The 15,941-nt window shown below is 43.6% G+C and overlaps 1 protein-coding gene across 2 annotated transcripts in view; it reads right to left on the bottom strand.

Moving 5' to 3' along the window:
* Positions 1–9,269, bottom strand: part of CTNNB1 (catenin beta 1) — a 67,534-nt gene extending 58,265 nt beyond the window's left edge. The window contains exon 1 of one of the 2 annotated variants that reach the window (XM_086941726.1): positions 8,742–9,269. The gene's annotated coding sequence lies outside the window, so the exon portion shown is untranslated. The remainder of the gene's footprint in view (positions 1–8,741) is intronic. The other variant, XM_086941727.1, reaches the window with a different exon arrangement.
* Positions 9,270–15,941: the final 6,672 nt, after the last annotated feature.

Raw genomic sequence — 15,941 nt, 5'->3', positions numbered from 1 at the left:
AGACTTTTTTCAGCCTGTGTTTTTATTGCGTGCATGTGAGGATGTTTTGCTCAGCTGTTTTGTAATGCTTGTTTGAAATATGCCGTAAAACGCAGGTGGGTGTGGAACCTGTCAGGAGGGCTAAACAATGGCCTCTTGGTTAATAATGTTAGAGGAGAGCGGCTTTCCCGTGGCTTGGGTTTGGACAGTTAACTCCACTGAAATCATAAGAGTACTGGAGAGAGGTGGGCGAGGGAGAGATGGGCTGCTGTTAGACGAGGGTAGAGAAGTTTCTGAGAAATGAAAAGGGACGAGGTGGAGGGTGAGGTTTGGAGGGGTAGGTGGGCGAGGGTGGGGAGACGTTGGTGTCTGGTGAAAATAGAGGATGCTGCCAACGCATGGGGAGGCCTCGGCTGGCGCCGGTCTCCTCTGGGGCACAAGCGTTGTTAGGTGCGAGGGCTTTGTCTCCTGCCTCAGTCCTGAGCCCTGAAGTTGGTCCCTGGTGAGGAGGGGGTTCAGTTCCCGTTAGCGCTGTTTTCTCTCAGAGCGCTGCACCAGATTAAAAAGCGCACCAGCCAATCGCGATTCCCGGCTGCCTCCGAGCAGGGAAGCTCCAGCAGGGGGGCTCGGTCCTCAGCAGCACCGCAGCCGAGAAGACAGGGCAGAGAAAGGGACGAGCAGAGCCCCTCCCCCGCAGCCCAGCAGAGGCGGCGAGACTCAGCCCAGAGAGCCCACGAGAGAGAGAGAAAGAGGGGTGAATAACAAAGCCTCATTAACAGGTGAATGGGTCTTTCAAAGACCTGTGAAGAGCTCCGTGCGGCTCTGTGTGTGCTCAGATGCTGCCTCGGGCCCCGGCTGACACACACGAAGGGAGGGGGCGCACAGCCAATTAAAGGGCATTGTTTGTGATGCTGTCTCCCAGTAGATTGTAAATATCGCGGCCAATATTGTTATTATCGCGGCCATCGCGGTAATCTGCCGATTTCGCGATTTTTTCGTGAATCGCGAAATCGCGAAATGCTGGAGGGTCTGACTGAAACCATAATGAAGGTTTCAATACCATTGACTCGACTGAACGCGGACGTCAAAGTTCCTCGATGGCAGACATACACTCCTAAACACTCCTCTCAAAAGGAGGGTCATCATTTCTAATGTCAGCAGCACACAAGGAATGCACAGAACAGAGGACTGGTCAGTTATTAATTTATTGTCTCCAATTAAGCAGAGGATCCATTATTAGGGAAAGGAGCATTTGCAATGCAATAGGTCTCGTATTTACGCAAGTTTAAATAACAATGCCTTTTATTTACACTTTTCAAAAACTAAAAAATAAGTCATTGGGGCATAAGTATGAAAATCAGTTTCTGCGATTCTCAAATAGTGATTTTTAGAGAATCGCTATTTGAGAATTGCAAAACAGGATGTATTTGAAAATTTGCAGTTTTTTTGTGATTTTAGTATTCCTTATTTGCGATTAGCAAATTGCGAAATAGCAATTAAGGATACCTTCCCATTCCTTCCTATGGGCCGGGAGGCCCATAGAAATGAATGGGAAGTCATTCTCAAGTTGAGATTCGCAAATTGAGAGAATCATTGAAAGGGTGTCATAAGGACACCCTGATGCACCCCTGAAATGAGCATGTGTGCATACGGCGCACATACATGCGCATGTAATGGCGCCATATTGCACCTTGAAAAGTGCCCAAAAGGAAATTTTTTTAACGAAATTGCATATTACCACCAACTTGAAATTGGTGGTAATTTGCAATTTAAGGAGAAGTCGCACAACTTGGGTGCTTGTTACATGGTATTTAAGGAATCGCAATTTGCGATTCCTTAAATGCTTGCGCAAAATTAAGGAATCACAAAATTTGCAATTCCTTAATATTGCGAGGAGATTTTGAACATACATTGGGATTAGTTGCAAACGCTGTTTTTTGCGATTCGCAGAGTTTGCGACTAAAAATGTGTTTCATACATATGCCCCATTGTCATTTACAATGCCAAGTAACGAAGGGAGGCCACTTCCCATGTGCTCCAGGGGAAGCTCAGCAAAGCATAAGGGTGACTAGGTGAGGTAAACAAAGTCTAAACCTCTAAAAAAAAATAATCATAATGCCTGTAACAGAGGAGATGGCTTACCACCCAAGGCTGCTGACTTTGGAACTAGAGAACATAGTCTAACCCTCGGTGTGGGCGGCAATTATCTCCTGCCTGGATTTCTTAATTAAAAATAAAGAAACAGTATCTCAGAGAAATGCAAGCAGCCATCAGTAGAGCTCGAGTTGCTTCTCAGAGGAAGAACTACAATGGCAAACTGTTAGGATGCAGCCGCCATTGCGGAGGCTGGCGTTCTCCAAGTGTGGTGTACAATAATAAAGGAAATAGTTCTTGGGATTGCTAATGAAAGCACCAGATTTATGACACTAGTAAAAGGGGCAGTCCTCATGGGTGGTAACAGAAGACAGGGCGGTACTCAAGAGGAACTAACAAGCCTAATAACAAATGGGAAGCCAGCCTTTACCAAGGACAATGACCCAAGCCAATTAAAAACAAGGGTGGGGAGGGGGCGGGGCTTCCAGCACATATCATACTAAAGCATGCTTTGCAGAGCGAACAGTGTATGAGAGCTGCCCTTAGGCTCGACCTTAACAACAACAAAAAGATTTCCCTACACAAAGTGACGAGGCTGCTAGCAAAGTACACCGTGTACAGAAAACCCACCAGGGTACAGGCGCACATACAGCAAGCAACACGAGGCCAGTACTTGAGAATAGGAATGGCTGTGCAGACATCCCATTTTAATAGACAAAAAGTAATACAGGTACATATTTAACTCTATGCTGGTATGCAGTCCTCAAGTCCAAATTGGAACTGCATATTTGATGTTGTACAGCTTGTGCTATCGGCAGCAGTTCCTGTGAATAAACTGGAGTATCTAAATAAAATTGCGCCAACTGGATTACTGATAAATCAGGTGTGATTTTACATCATTGCATCGTGGCATTTCTATAGCCATTTCTACCCTCATGTCGAGGCCCCCAAGCAGTTTCCATGTGATCATGTCAATTGCTACTACTGTAGTGGGTAAAAAAAAAAAAAAAAAAAAAGTGTTCGTAGAAATGTTATCCATTAGTATGGCGTGAAGTTGCAGACAGTATCTTAATCATAGGTTGGTAAGCTGAACCAATGTGAAGGATTGGTTCACAGGCTGCATATACAATCCGTAAAGAGTTGTTGTTTTCAGTCACTTGGCTCCAAGTTTGGTAATAGTCAGGTCTTCACGTCTCTTAATAGTCTTCATGACGGTTATTCCCTTTGACAGTATGTGTGCATTGACATCTTCTACATATGTGAGTTTTGGGAATGGGTTCTAAAGAGGGTTCTATGGGTGCATAGTCAGAGTGGATTGTTAAAAAAAAAAATGCACCAATCCCATGTACAGCATGGAGCGCGATGCAAAGAAAAAAATTTCCAGTAACAGCTAAGCAGCGCAACAAGGTAATGTGGGTTAAACACTTCTGGCTGTAAAATTCTAGATTCTTTGTAGCTAGCCAGTTCATTTTTTGGTCAATGCCTCCATATGCCAGTTTATTACTGAATCTTGCCAGAGATCGTGCATGCGTGGTCGCCCGAGACATGTTAGCTTAGAGTGGGCCAGAGCCCACCAATTGCCCATCACAGGTTGGCTTAATAGTCACCCTGCATGCTTGCTTCTAATTTGTTCTGAAACCCCGAAACCGGTCATAGGAAGCGTGTTTCCGGTCCAGTGAGGATCTGGCTTGGCATTTCGGGCTGGACTGTTCCCATGAGGCACAGGGTCAAGGATGCTTTGCGTATGGCCAGGTCAAAAGTGGGGTGGCATGGTGAGCAAAAGAATGATGGATTTAACCCAGATCTCTTGACTGTGGTGAATGTTTTGATCAATTGTCTTTTGCTTAATTTTACCAACAGCAGAGCAGATTACTTCAATTTTAGGTCCATTAGGTGTAAAAATGATTCGGGATCCACTGTTCAACTGCCATTTGAAAGGCATTTGCTTAGCCCAGATGCCTAGACATCCATTACAGTTCAAAGATTGCGTGCTGAAGCTACCCAGGATGTAGCTTTATCGGAGCAGGATTATGGGACACTATTGCGATATGTAGGTTCAAAACGCAAAGACTTCATCTAATACTGGGGATTCGTCTCTGCCATCTACAGATTGGTCAGGCACAAATCACGTCAAAATGTGCAAAGCCAACGATGGTTTAAAGATGCGTGTTCAACTGTCGTATATTTTACCTTCCTGGCTTGATAGGGGAAGGGAGCAAGCGTTGGAAGGCCGTAAGACGATAAACTAAGCATAGACAAAAAGACTGTATATTTCCATCCAAGAACACCCAAAAGGAGAAAAACGCGGTCTGTTGACACAAACTGCTGTGCACATGCTTTTCAAAAATGTTACTGTAAAATAAAAATGTCAGGTTTAAACAATGAATCATGCCAGGTTAAACGGCTACGACAAACACTCAAGGGTTGCCACAGAAATGAAGCAGTGCAAGCAACCACCCAAGCCAATTTTAATGCACCGTTATTTAAATAGGTATCTAGAAATCTACGCGGGGCTGCCTCATACATTGGAGGCTAGCAAATGGAGGCTAGCGAAATGTTGCAGCATCTTGTCGGCAGGCATTCGTTATATGTGATAAATGGACAGAAGCACATTCCGTTTTGAAATTTGCATGCGCATGCCATTTCTGTTTAGTTCGTTCTGCAACTTTGCTTCAATACATTTACTATGATTATTCAATCCAACACTCAGACCAGACAAGGCCAACTGGATTCCACTGCAGTCAACCATAAATGTTTGCTGTGTAAAATGGCCACCGTGTGCATGTACTGTTGGCTCACTGCTGGGCATCCACGCTAAATAGTAAATACACCTGCAGCACTTCAGTGTTGCAGTTGAGAGAATACGGGGGGAAAAGATAATCCAGAGGATCAGAACAAGCAAACAAATGAAGGAAACTAGCCCTACACGCACACATCCAAGATATGAAAAGACCAAAATTAAGTACTCTCGGTGTAACAACTCAATCAGTTGCATGCGCTATGTGCTCATTGCTTGGCATCCACAAGGAAGAAGCCATTTCCTACGTTAAAGTCGGCTGCAGTATGGATGCTTCGCCTCAAGGCCGAAATTCAAATCCACATTCTTCTGCATTTTCTAAAACATACTGGCTCTGGTGAAGTGCTCTTCTCATATTCAAACTGCCGGAGAGCCAGGCAACAATTAAGGCATTGCTGCACCAAACATTTAATTTACATGAAAGGACATGGTAACGGCGGAAGAGTTAAACTCCATGATGGCCGGTGTTTATGCATCCACTCTTCTATGGGGCTTAAGAACGGAGCTAGCAAAAGCCATGTTCACTTTACAGAGGATCTTGCCACACCACCTTAGTAACACGGTACTCAAGCTACTGAATCCGAACATTCCTGTATACGTTATCCTACGGAAAACGCAATTTGCTTATTCCACTGACTTCAAATGTTTCCCTGAGACTCAAGTTTTAGGATTCATTCCCACAATCAATATCACAGGGGAACTCTGGAACGACGGTTAGAAATAGAGACGCGAGGGGCATGTACAGCCGTTCTACTAAAGTATAACGGGAAAAAAGTTCTAGTTCTCCGGGACAGATCACTAAACCATGAGGTAAATAAAAGCCTGATCTCAGCCTAAACTGTAGACAACAGTGAAACGTAGTTTGCCATTATCTGGCACTAACCTCGAACGACCTTCACACAGTTATTAATTACACCACATGGTGAAATAAGCCCATTTCGTTCTACAGTAAGATGTGGGGGAAGTATACTACCCATAAACTGCCAGTAGTGCAGGAAATTGGAATGACAATTAGTAAAGTATTAAAGGTCGGTGATCCGGTATCATGGGGGAAGATAAAGTGAGTCCCAAGTTCGTATAGTGGTCTCAAAAAGTACCCACCAAATGTTGTTCGACTTATTTTTAAGGGCCAACTAAAGGCCAGGAAAAAAAGCCTAAACAAAGCTATATTTATAGTGAGACTTTATTGCGGTACGAAAGACAACTTACCAATCAAGAGTGAATGATCGCTCCTACGTTGCCGTAACTTAATATGGAGAGCTGAGGTGAAGGAGTTAATAAATAATTCAAGCTAAGCAATGCCTACTTATAATCACTTACACAATTTAGCCTTTAAAAATCAAAATGACATGCATGCTCGCTCGAATAATCGAATCCACTGTGTGTAGTAAACGTCACACGATAATCTACCATTGTGAGATGTGCAAAATGTATATTATAAACATGGCCACTGGAATTATGGGATTGTGCCGAGATTTTGGTATAACTATATAAATCTGCCGCATTTGCCACATAATATATCCTCTGCTGCATAAACTCTGTTAAAACCTGCAGGTTTGTTTCTAGGGCAAACGGTTCAAAAGTTACAAAAAAAAAAAGCAGCAACAAGTTTTGCTGCAGGCTGGATGCTCTTTGCAAAACTAGACACATTTCAGTTGCTTACTGCTATTGTGTGCGTGTTCAACTGGTTCTAATGAGGTGCAACCAGTGCCCAGACACTTACCAAGTTTAATGAATGACAAAATGAGGCAATGCCATTAAAAAACGTGCCGCTTTATTTGCCTTTTCTTGCCGCATAGTTTACTCAAACCTGCATAATTCCAATGGTCCGATCATAAACAATGGTCCCCACCACTCCCCCTCCAAAAGCACGTTGCCGCTCACAAGAGGTGTGGCCTACGTATTTGGGCTGAGTTGTCACGGTCAGGTTTCGCGTTGGACAGTGGCGTCCTATACACCGAGCCAAAAAAAACAACAACAAAAAAACCACACGATGGGCGTTTACAGCTAAATAGTAAACAATGACATTGAAGGACGCTTCGCTGATGCAGGATTATTAAAAACTCCCCCAAATTATAGCAGTTTTAGAGTTCCCGACACCACTTAATCTAATTGCAACTCACTTCCTCTAAATAAGAGAACGCGGGAACTAACTTGTCAGACAAAACAAAAACAAGCGATGAGAAAAAAAAAACAAGATAAATGAATGACACGCATACATGTAATGAAAAGGCGGTTGCTGCGCACAAAGCAAACTTCATTAGATGCGTGCTATCACCTCCACCGAAACACAAATCACAACGTGTCAATGTACTTCCTTCCCATGCACAATTAAAAACGTGCTTCAAGACAATTCTAAGAGTCGTATCAAAGGCCCCAGGTTCCTATATACCTTGAAATAAAAACGATACAATCAATATGCATACCACGCAACTTCAGAGTCTCTCTCTCTGGATGCAGACGAGTATGAATTGGAAAAAAAGAAGGCAGATATATATCTGTCTGCCCAAATGACAGATATATAAAGGCGTGGGCACCAAACCAATGCGTCTTTCAACAACTTTAAAATATTCACAGTGACATTTCTGCCATACTGGCAAAGCACCACTAAAGTCAATCAAAATCAACCGTGGCAATAGTTCTCAACTATAGACAACCTCAAATTACCGAAGGAGAAATATAGGGATAAAAAACAAACCGTGATTCCTTGGCGGGACAGAAACATGTGCCAATCTTTCAAACCTGGGTCATAAAAAAGCCACAGGGGACAAACTTTTTACTGTATGAACCACAACTTTATGAAAAAATAAAAGTCCAATACACCCCCATAAGCAAAATGTTATTTATAAGTAAAAGGAGGACACTATCACTTATGTAAACAAATGCCGGGGCAGGACGTGTGTGAAGGCGGCGGAGGGGGATACTTCAAGCAAAGAGGATGGGGAGCACTGCTGCGGATCCTGAAGCAGGACGTGGGCATGCCCAACTCCATTCACAAGTCACATTCCTACGGGGGGGAGAGAGAAGGGGCGAGGAGCCTGGTGAGCACACGCAGGGCCTGGAGACTACTCCGATAACATGCATAGAGCAAATCAGCCACATCCCTAACAAGCACGGCCACGTCAAAATGGAAAATTCGGGGTGCGGATTAGATATCCCACCTCAGCGTTAGGGGCTTAGGGAGCTTTTTTATTGAAGTTGTATTCAGCGCGAACTCGACCCGAAGGTTTATGTGCGCTTTACATAAGCACCAGTTACATCACACACGTATACCACCCTTTATTTTTAATGCAGGAACCCCCTTAACTCAGTTAAAGGGATCGGGCGGGCTAATGAACAGCAAAATGGAAGGTGCAGCTACAAGTACAACCTTGTTAGAGTTTTGGGTGGCAGTGAGAGTAACCCGGTGACGTTACTTCAAACCCTCGATCGCCACTAAGATCTCACTCGAGTTACCAGGAAATGTGGGAAGGGCCAGGTTTAAAACCTTATCCGTGGAGCCTATATGAACAGCGGTTCCATTACAGATAAGCGTGCACAATTGAGGGAGTGGGCCGTTTTTACACAGCCCTGTCCACCAGAGATTAACCAAACATTTTAGACAGAGCTCACAATATAAACACTATCCTGGGAGAAGAACCGGAAACAGCCAACAATAAGAAGCGAGGACTACATCACGGTTACTAACACCACTGCCTACACCCATAATTCCCCCCTTTCCAGAGCTAACAAGTTTACCAGCGGAAGGGACTGTAACAACCACCCCCTGTCCCCATTGCCCACCCTAAGCTCCAGAGCAGTGGGCAACCCCTCTCGTCCGACCCGCATTTCAACCTGTGATGCCCGAAATAAAAAAAAAATGTACCCTTACCTGAGCTACGGAAGCTCTCTCCGGCCTCCGCCGCAGCGCACTTATCCTCCTCTTCTGCCTCCCGCACGGTAAAAAATAACAAACGCCCAATCTCAACAACAGCTCCACACACCGAGAGGTTTAAAATGGCGTCGCACACAGACCTCTTATAGCTGGCATAGCACTCCTATGTATCCTGCCGCCTCCTCCTCCCGATACTATCCCGAGGAAAGTCCAAGAGGAAGGAAGGAAGAAAATAGTGCCGAACTGTACTTTTCACAGGACAGCGTAGAACCTGCAAAGCGGTTTACCCAAAGAATGGTTTTCGCACAACCTCCGGAGCAAGAGACGATGCGGTGAGGTCCTCTTTCCCCCGATCTAGAGCTCAACCTAGGCGAAAGCGGAGCGTGCGGAGTGATACCGGTTTCTGTGGTGCAGTGAGTAGACCAAACAAACCTATAGCTGAGGTTGGAATGCGAGTCTCGGGAGAAGGAGGTGGGCGGGGGATATTTAAAGGGCTAGCAGCCTGGGCTGGAAGCGTCTCATAGAGAGTCTGCGAGAACTTCCCCCCCTCCCGCCTTGGTTTTGCCCGAGGGGTGGGCGGAGGAAGTTACAGTCTGACTGTACAAGTTGCATGTGGGAAATGGGGGCCACCCCAGGGAAGCCGTACCGGACATAAACACAGGCACCCCACACCCACAGGAAGCCCGAAGCCTTTTGTCTGGTGGGGTTAGCAAAGCACCTTTCTGTTAATGGCGCCGTCCTGCTACACACACCTTTCGCACCCCGGGTAATTGCAGGGGGAGGAGGGGTGAATACACAGTGAAGTTTGTGAAGTAGGTGGACGAGGAGACGTGTAGGGGGAGGCAGTTGCTTCCCATTAACAAAGGCGCCGACCGACGTCGGTACTCGTAATTGTATCAGGGGCGTCACAGAGTATTACATTACAGCCCAACCTTTCGAGTCTCCTAGGACGGCGAGAGCGATGGCTCATGGATGGCGAGCCTTTATGCACAGAAATGAACGGAGAGTAATATGTTTTTGGGAGGACGAGAGGGGGCTTCTGGGAGGATATTCCATTTGAAAGCTATTGCCAGCATTTTCCATATTAGGCGGGCGAGGATGATGTCAAGGAGGATGTCCATTTTCAAATGAGTTGAGTGGTAAAATATTTTTACTGAAAGACATCCCAAGCCTTCGAATACAATTGCTAGACTTGGAGTTCATTTCTACCCAGCCTTTGCCTCAAATAAGACATCTCAAGGTGAAGTCCTCCACATCGCGTACGTTCATCACCAGGAACTCTGAGTCGCTTTTATCTCCAGAACCGTTCAATGTTTCTCATATCATAAAAAATACGGTGCCTGTCAGATGAAAGTTTAATGGGAATGTTAGGCGTGGATATGGTAGGGAAGGTTAGGTAAAGGGGAGGGTCGTTGGGCCAAATTTAAAAGTGGTTATATGTAAAGTGGTGTATTGGCAATAAAGAACTGCTGTATGCTGTTGCGGGGAATGAGATTTTGATATCAATTTATGATTATGATTAATCTAATAATTTATCTCATTCGTCACTTTCGGACCGATTTGTATCTGTCATTGAGTAAAAGACAACCCCCGCATAGGTTAGACAAACCCCATTAACTGACGCCACTCTGAAGAACCACTTACAACTGATAAAGTTTTAAGAGTTTTATATAAAGTTAATTTGAATGCAATACAATCCACTCAGGGTAAAATCTCAAAGTATACAAATAACAAAATCAGTTACAATATCCGCAATTTAAGCTTCGATGTGAAGTGGTTCCTTCTGCGTCATCTGCAGTAAGATAAAATAATCAAGTTAAAACTATCCCTACTCTATGCTATGTGACATCCCTACTTCGCAAGTTTCTTCCCTAAAAAGGTGTCAGCAGTTTGACTCCCAAAGAAGTTCAAACTCTCTTAGCCTCTAAAGGAATTCTTAAATTTTAGAAGCAGTACTCTATCTGCCTACCCATCCGTTCTCTAAGGGTCCTCGGCCTACTGCTCCCTTGCGCTCTGATCTCTCAGCGCATCTGCTCAAGGCATCTACCCTTGTCTTCGCTCTCGCCTTAGCCTAATGCTAATTGCTCTGCCCTCCTCCCCGGGGTGCTGTCCCTAAAATACACAATCACAGTGTGGGTGGAACGCCCCTTGACGCCCACCACGGACTTTCCCCGATGATGTCAACTTCCTGCTTCTTCCATTGGTCCATTCCTTGCGTCGCTCGTTAAGTTGACCCTTCTCCTTAGATGTCATCTTCATCATCTCGTTGGCGACTTTTACTGACTCTTTCAGATCAAATGTCATATGAATTTAGACAAGGCTTTAACTTATACCTGCAACTCTTTAACCTTCTAGATCCTGTGAATGGTCTTGTCAAAACATAGTTCACCTCAAAAGTGTCTCTCCTCATGTTCGAGCAATAAGCTCCGTCCGGCATTGTCACCTTAAATCTAACAAGTGCTAGACTTCTTGGCTCTCACGTCCACATCAAACTATTTACGACTTTTACAAGCCCACTAAATTACATACATTTGACTATGCTCCTGCGAACTCTTGGTCAGTTAGGTTACAAGCACAAATGACCTAAACTCTTCCAGCATTCCTACAGAAACCCTCTATACAGTATAACCTTTGGCATACATTTATATACTCGTACTTTAACAAAAGTCTTAGTTATACTTGAATACATTTTACATAGAATATATAATACATATAATACGACCGCGTAGAGTATAACTTATGCATTCTCCTTGGTTACATCGTCATGTAAGTTCTCCATACATTTATCCACGTTATTTCTCCACGTATCTCCATTTAAAATTACACACGTACACGAATTCTACTGTGCACGTTCTACATTTCCTAAGCATTTCTACACATTTCTATGTTTACTCATTATGTATACGGGCCTTCTAAATCTAATGCCTTTTAACACGTAAATACATTTACATTTCCTATACCATGTTATCACGTTGGTTGGCCTTTATGCTATAGTTGTCAACTTTACATTACGATATGCGTTTCATTCCTACGTTTATAACATATACGTCTAAATATGGCTACGATATACTTTATATTCAAATTGCGCTCTCTCAGTTCCCCCCTTTGATGACTTTTAGGAGTCATCACTAAAAGCAATTTGAATACATCCTTTATACAGAACTAGTTACATCAGTTCCTCTTTTTATCGATTCGAGTGTTCTCAGACTTTTATACTGTTGATCTTGTAGAACAGCTAGTCTCCTTTCTTGGTCTCTCATCGATCTTTGTAACTGGTTCGACCTATACCATTTATACAATTTTACCAATCCTAATAATGTAATTATGCAAATTAATACTATTAATATAGGCTTCAAAATATACCAAACTATACCTTTTCCAAGATTTGCAAACCAACTTCCAACCTTTCCCACTCCATTTCCTACTTTTTCCCAAACATTTATTTTTGATAAATCTTCGATTTCCTGATGAATCCGTGTAATATTCCGTATGACTTTCTCAAGTGGCTTTGAATTATCAGGAATATAAGTACAACATTCCTGAACTTTCAAAGCTTTACAAACTCCGCCTTCTTTTGCTAATATCACATCTAAAGCAAGTCTGTTCTGTAAAACCATAGCTCTAATCGACTGCATCTCACCTTCTACTAACATTAATGATCTTGCAGTACTGGCAGACAATCTATCTACGACTGTCGCTAACCTTCTAATCTTAACATTGTTAAGAATCAAACCTAACAATGGAAACATCGCTCCAAATACATCTCCTACTACTTCTGCACCTCCTACTTCCCTTTTCGTTCTCTTCAAAGCCTTTCCTTCTATTATCGCCAAATCCTTTGCATGATATATTTTGGGGAAGACAATTGCCAAGTAACACGAACCATACCAATTGTCAGGTAGTTTTACATAGGCATTTCTCCCACATACAAAATACACATTCGGAATAGCTTGCATCCCTTTCATAAAATCTTTCGTGTAGTACTCTAATTTAAAAGAGTGCTCGCAACTAACTTCACCTACAAATTCACTTTCATAATACGTTTTGCTTCGAGCTAAACATAACTTTCCCTTCTGCGTTCTATCCAATGCTATTGGACCATTGCTACCTTTCTTTTTATGTGCCTTCTCTTCTTCTGTCCAATCTGTTTTCCATTGTCCTGACATTTTTAGAATCTTCTGCCGTCTGCATCGGTCATCTACTTGTGCTATAAACCTCTTCTCTACCTCTGACACTTTGCAAGTCAGATTATTTCTACGTGCATATGATGTATCTAATGTATCCCAAGGAAGAAAGAATTTAGCCAGTCTATCCTCCTTTTTGTAATAGTCCCACTTATTCATTTGCTTATAATTCGGAACTTCAGGCAGTACCGAATCATAATTTGAAAAGTAGTACTCAAATCCTTCTCTACCATAAAATATACTCAGCAGTAAACTACATGTTATCCCATAAGTTAATGGGAGATGATGATATCTAATGCCTTCGTCTACAGAAGCCGGCAATTGCATACAAACGTAGCAATCTTTGGCCTCCATGGCATCGATATACTCATATAACAGTTTAGCGTATGCGTTTGACCTGAAATTTCCCTGGGACTCGTCTACGTGTAATCTACGAGCTTCATCTGCAAGTAACGCCTTTTCACGTATAACAGTGCTCTCCTCCTTCTTTCCCACTAAAGCAGGTTTCAAAGTCGTTACAGTTTTTACATTCGCTATTTCTTTTTCATTCTCATGTCCTGTCATGTAAGATATCGTTACTACTATGATTATGAGAAATATCACTATTGCTATAAGTGTACCTACTATACATCTAGCTTTTCTGTTTGGGTTGCCGTTCTCCATGTCATCCAACAGCGTACCTCGTTCTCTAGGAAATGGTTTCTCTTTCCAGTCCTTGGTTGCTTGTTTGCTTTCACAGTCTTTAAAGTGCCTTTTTTTTTTTTATCAACAGGTATCTTTTTCACCACAATGTCTTTTCTCTTCTTAGCAGCAGACAACCCTAGCCCTTCTCCGTCCTCTAAATGTAATCCCTAATTTTATTCTTCTTTCCACTCGGTGCTAGGTTATCTTCCTCTTTATAACATACGTACAAAAGTCTTTTATGCATCAACAATTATTTTCGGACCTGCAGCTTTCACAAAAATTATTAATAGTTCAAAGCGAATAACTTTTTCTTCTTCTTCTGACATTTGCTGACCAAATGTTGGAAATTGTAATCTTTTTAGCACTAGATCTTGAATTTTACTCAAACGTGGGGGTATGGGAAGTGTGAAAGTCAGTAACCCCTCAGTCTCGAGTCCAGGCGCCAACATCCATATCTCCACTGCCACAAATGGATCGAGATCAATTACTTTCACGCTCTTCACTCTCCCAGATTTCTGTCCCCAATACATCTGCTAGATAAGTCCACTCTGGGGTGGCGTACCTTCTGCAGGGCACACGTACCCTTCTCGATCTTCGTGGACTCTCCGTTCCTGAGTCTGTCGTGTCTTCCTCCTGATCCGATTCTTCAGCGATCGGGGCAAGAGTTCTTTTTTTCTTTCCTTCCGAACTTGGTCTTTTCCTTCTCTCCGGCCAACTGGCTTCTTCACTCTTTGTCTTTCCGCTCCTTGTTCTAGGACCTGTCTCTTGGTCACTCTCAGTTTGCTCGATATCTGTGTCGGACTCCCAATTACTTTCTTCTCCTGAGGCGACTTCGGTCCCACTAGTGTCCTGACCTTCGTCGTCCTGTTCCAACACCGTTTCAGTTTCTTCGATCACCTCCCCAGCTTGGTTTTCCCCCTCTATGGCTTCTCCGCTTCCCGCCGGATTCTCATCCGAGAGAGGAGCTGTTTCTTCTGGAGGTGTTGGCACTCTTCGGGTGTGTGAGGCATGTATCCAGTTTGGCAGACCTCCACACTTCACTGCGGTATTCGTTACAAGTATGACTTGAAATGGTCCTCGCCAACGCACGTCTAAGCAGTTCTTCCGGACATGCTTCTTCACCAGGACCCAGTCTCCTGGACTCAGGTCATGGCACAAGTCTTGTACTGATGAAACCTCTGCAGCCTGGACCTGGAGGGACACAGAATTAACGGCATCAGATAGTCCCTTGCAGTAGTCCAAGATCAAATCGTCTGTGATGTTCACTAGCGCTGCAGTCGGAACCGATGGCAATCTCATAGCTCTCCCCATTAGCACTTCGTGTGGAGAGAGGCCTGTTCTTCTATCAGGTGTGCTACGTATGCTCATAAGAACTACTGGAAGTGCGTCTGGCCAGCTCAGGGATGTCGATGAACAAACTTTAGCCAGTCTGGACTTGATAGTACTGTTTATTTGTTCTACAATCCCTGAAGCTTCTGGTCGATAGCTGCAGTGTAACTTCTGATCGATATTCAAAGCTGAACACAGCATCTTCACCACTTCGCTATTAAAATGAGTTCCTCTGTCCGATTCCAAAGAGGATGGCACCCCAAACCTCGGTATCAACTCCCTAAGTAACAATTTTGCTACTGTAAGTGTATCGCACCTACGTGTAGGGTAAGCCTCAACCCATCTAGAAAATATGCAGACAATCACTAAAACGTATCTGAGTCTGTTGCATGGAGGCATTTCTATGAAGTCAATCTGCATCCTATTGAAAGGCCCCCCAGACCTCCCAATGTGACTCAATGTAACTGGTGTTCTCTTTCCCACATTTAGTTGCTGACAGATCGCACATCGCTGACACACTGCTTCTGCCGCTACTCTAAACTTAGGATTGAACCACGTCTGTCTGAATACTCTTACCATAGCATCTCTTCCTATGTGTGCTGATCCATGCAATTTCCTTGCCATTGGGCTAACAAGTTCATTTGGTAAAACTGCCCTTCCGTCGGCAGAAACCCAAAAATTCATTTCACTTTTTCCGCAACCTGCTGTTTCCCAGCTCCTTTTCTCATCATCTGGTGCATTTTCTTGTACAGCTCTCAATTCATCCCATGTATCTACAGTATCTAGTAACATTGTCAATTCAGTTCTTTCCTGGACTCCCCCCACTTTTACATCAGTGTGAGAATATCCCTGCTCTGCGCAGTAACGCGCTACTTCATCTGCATATCTGTTTCCTAGTGATACAAAATCAACATTTTTTGTATGCGCAACACATTTGACCACAGCTATGGCCATAGGTTTTTGCAAAGCCTCTAACAGAAGTCTCACGAATTCTCCATTC

This window comes from Lissotriton vulgaris, chromosome 10 (assembly GCF_964263255.1).
Source record: "Lissotriton vulgaris chromosome 10, aLisVul1.2, whole genome shotgun sequence".
NCBI classification, from domain to species: domain Eukaryota; kingdom Metazoa; phylum Chordata; class Amphibia; order Caudata; family Salamandridae; genus Lissotriton; species Lissotriton vulgaris.
This window is presented reverse-complemented; position numbering and strand designations above follow the sequence as displayed.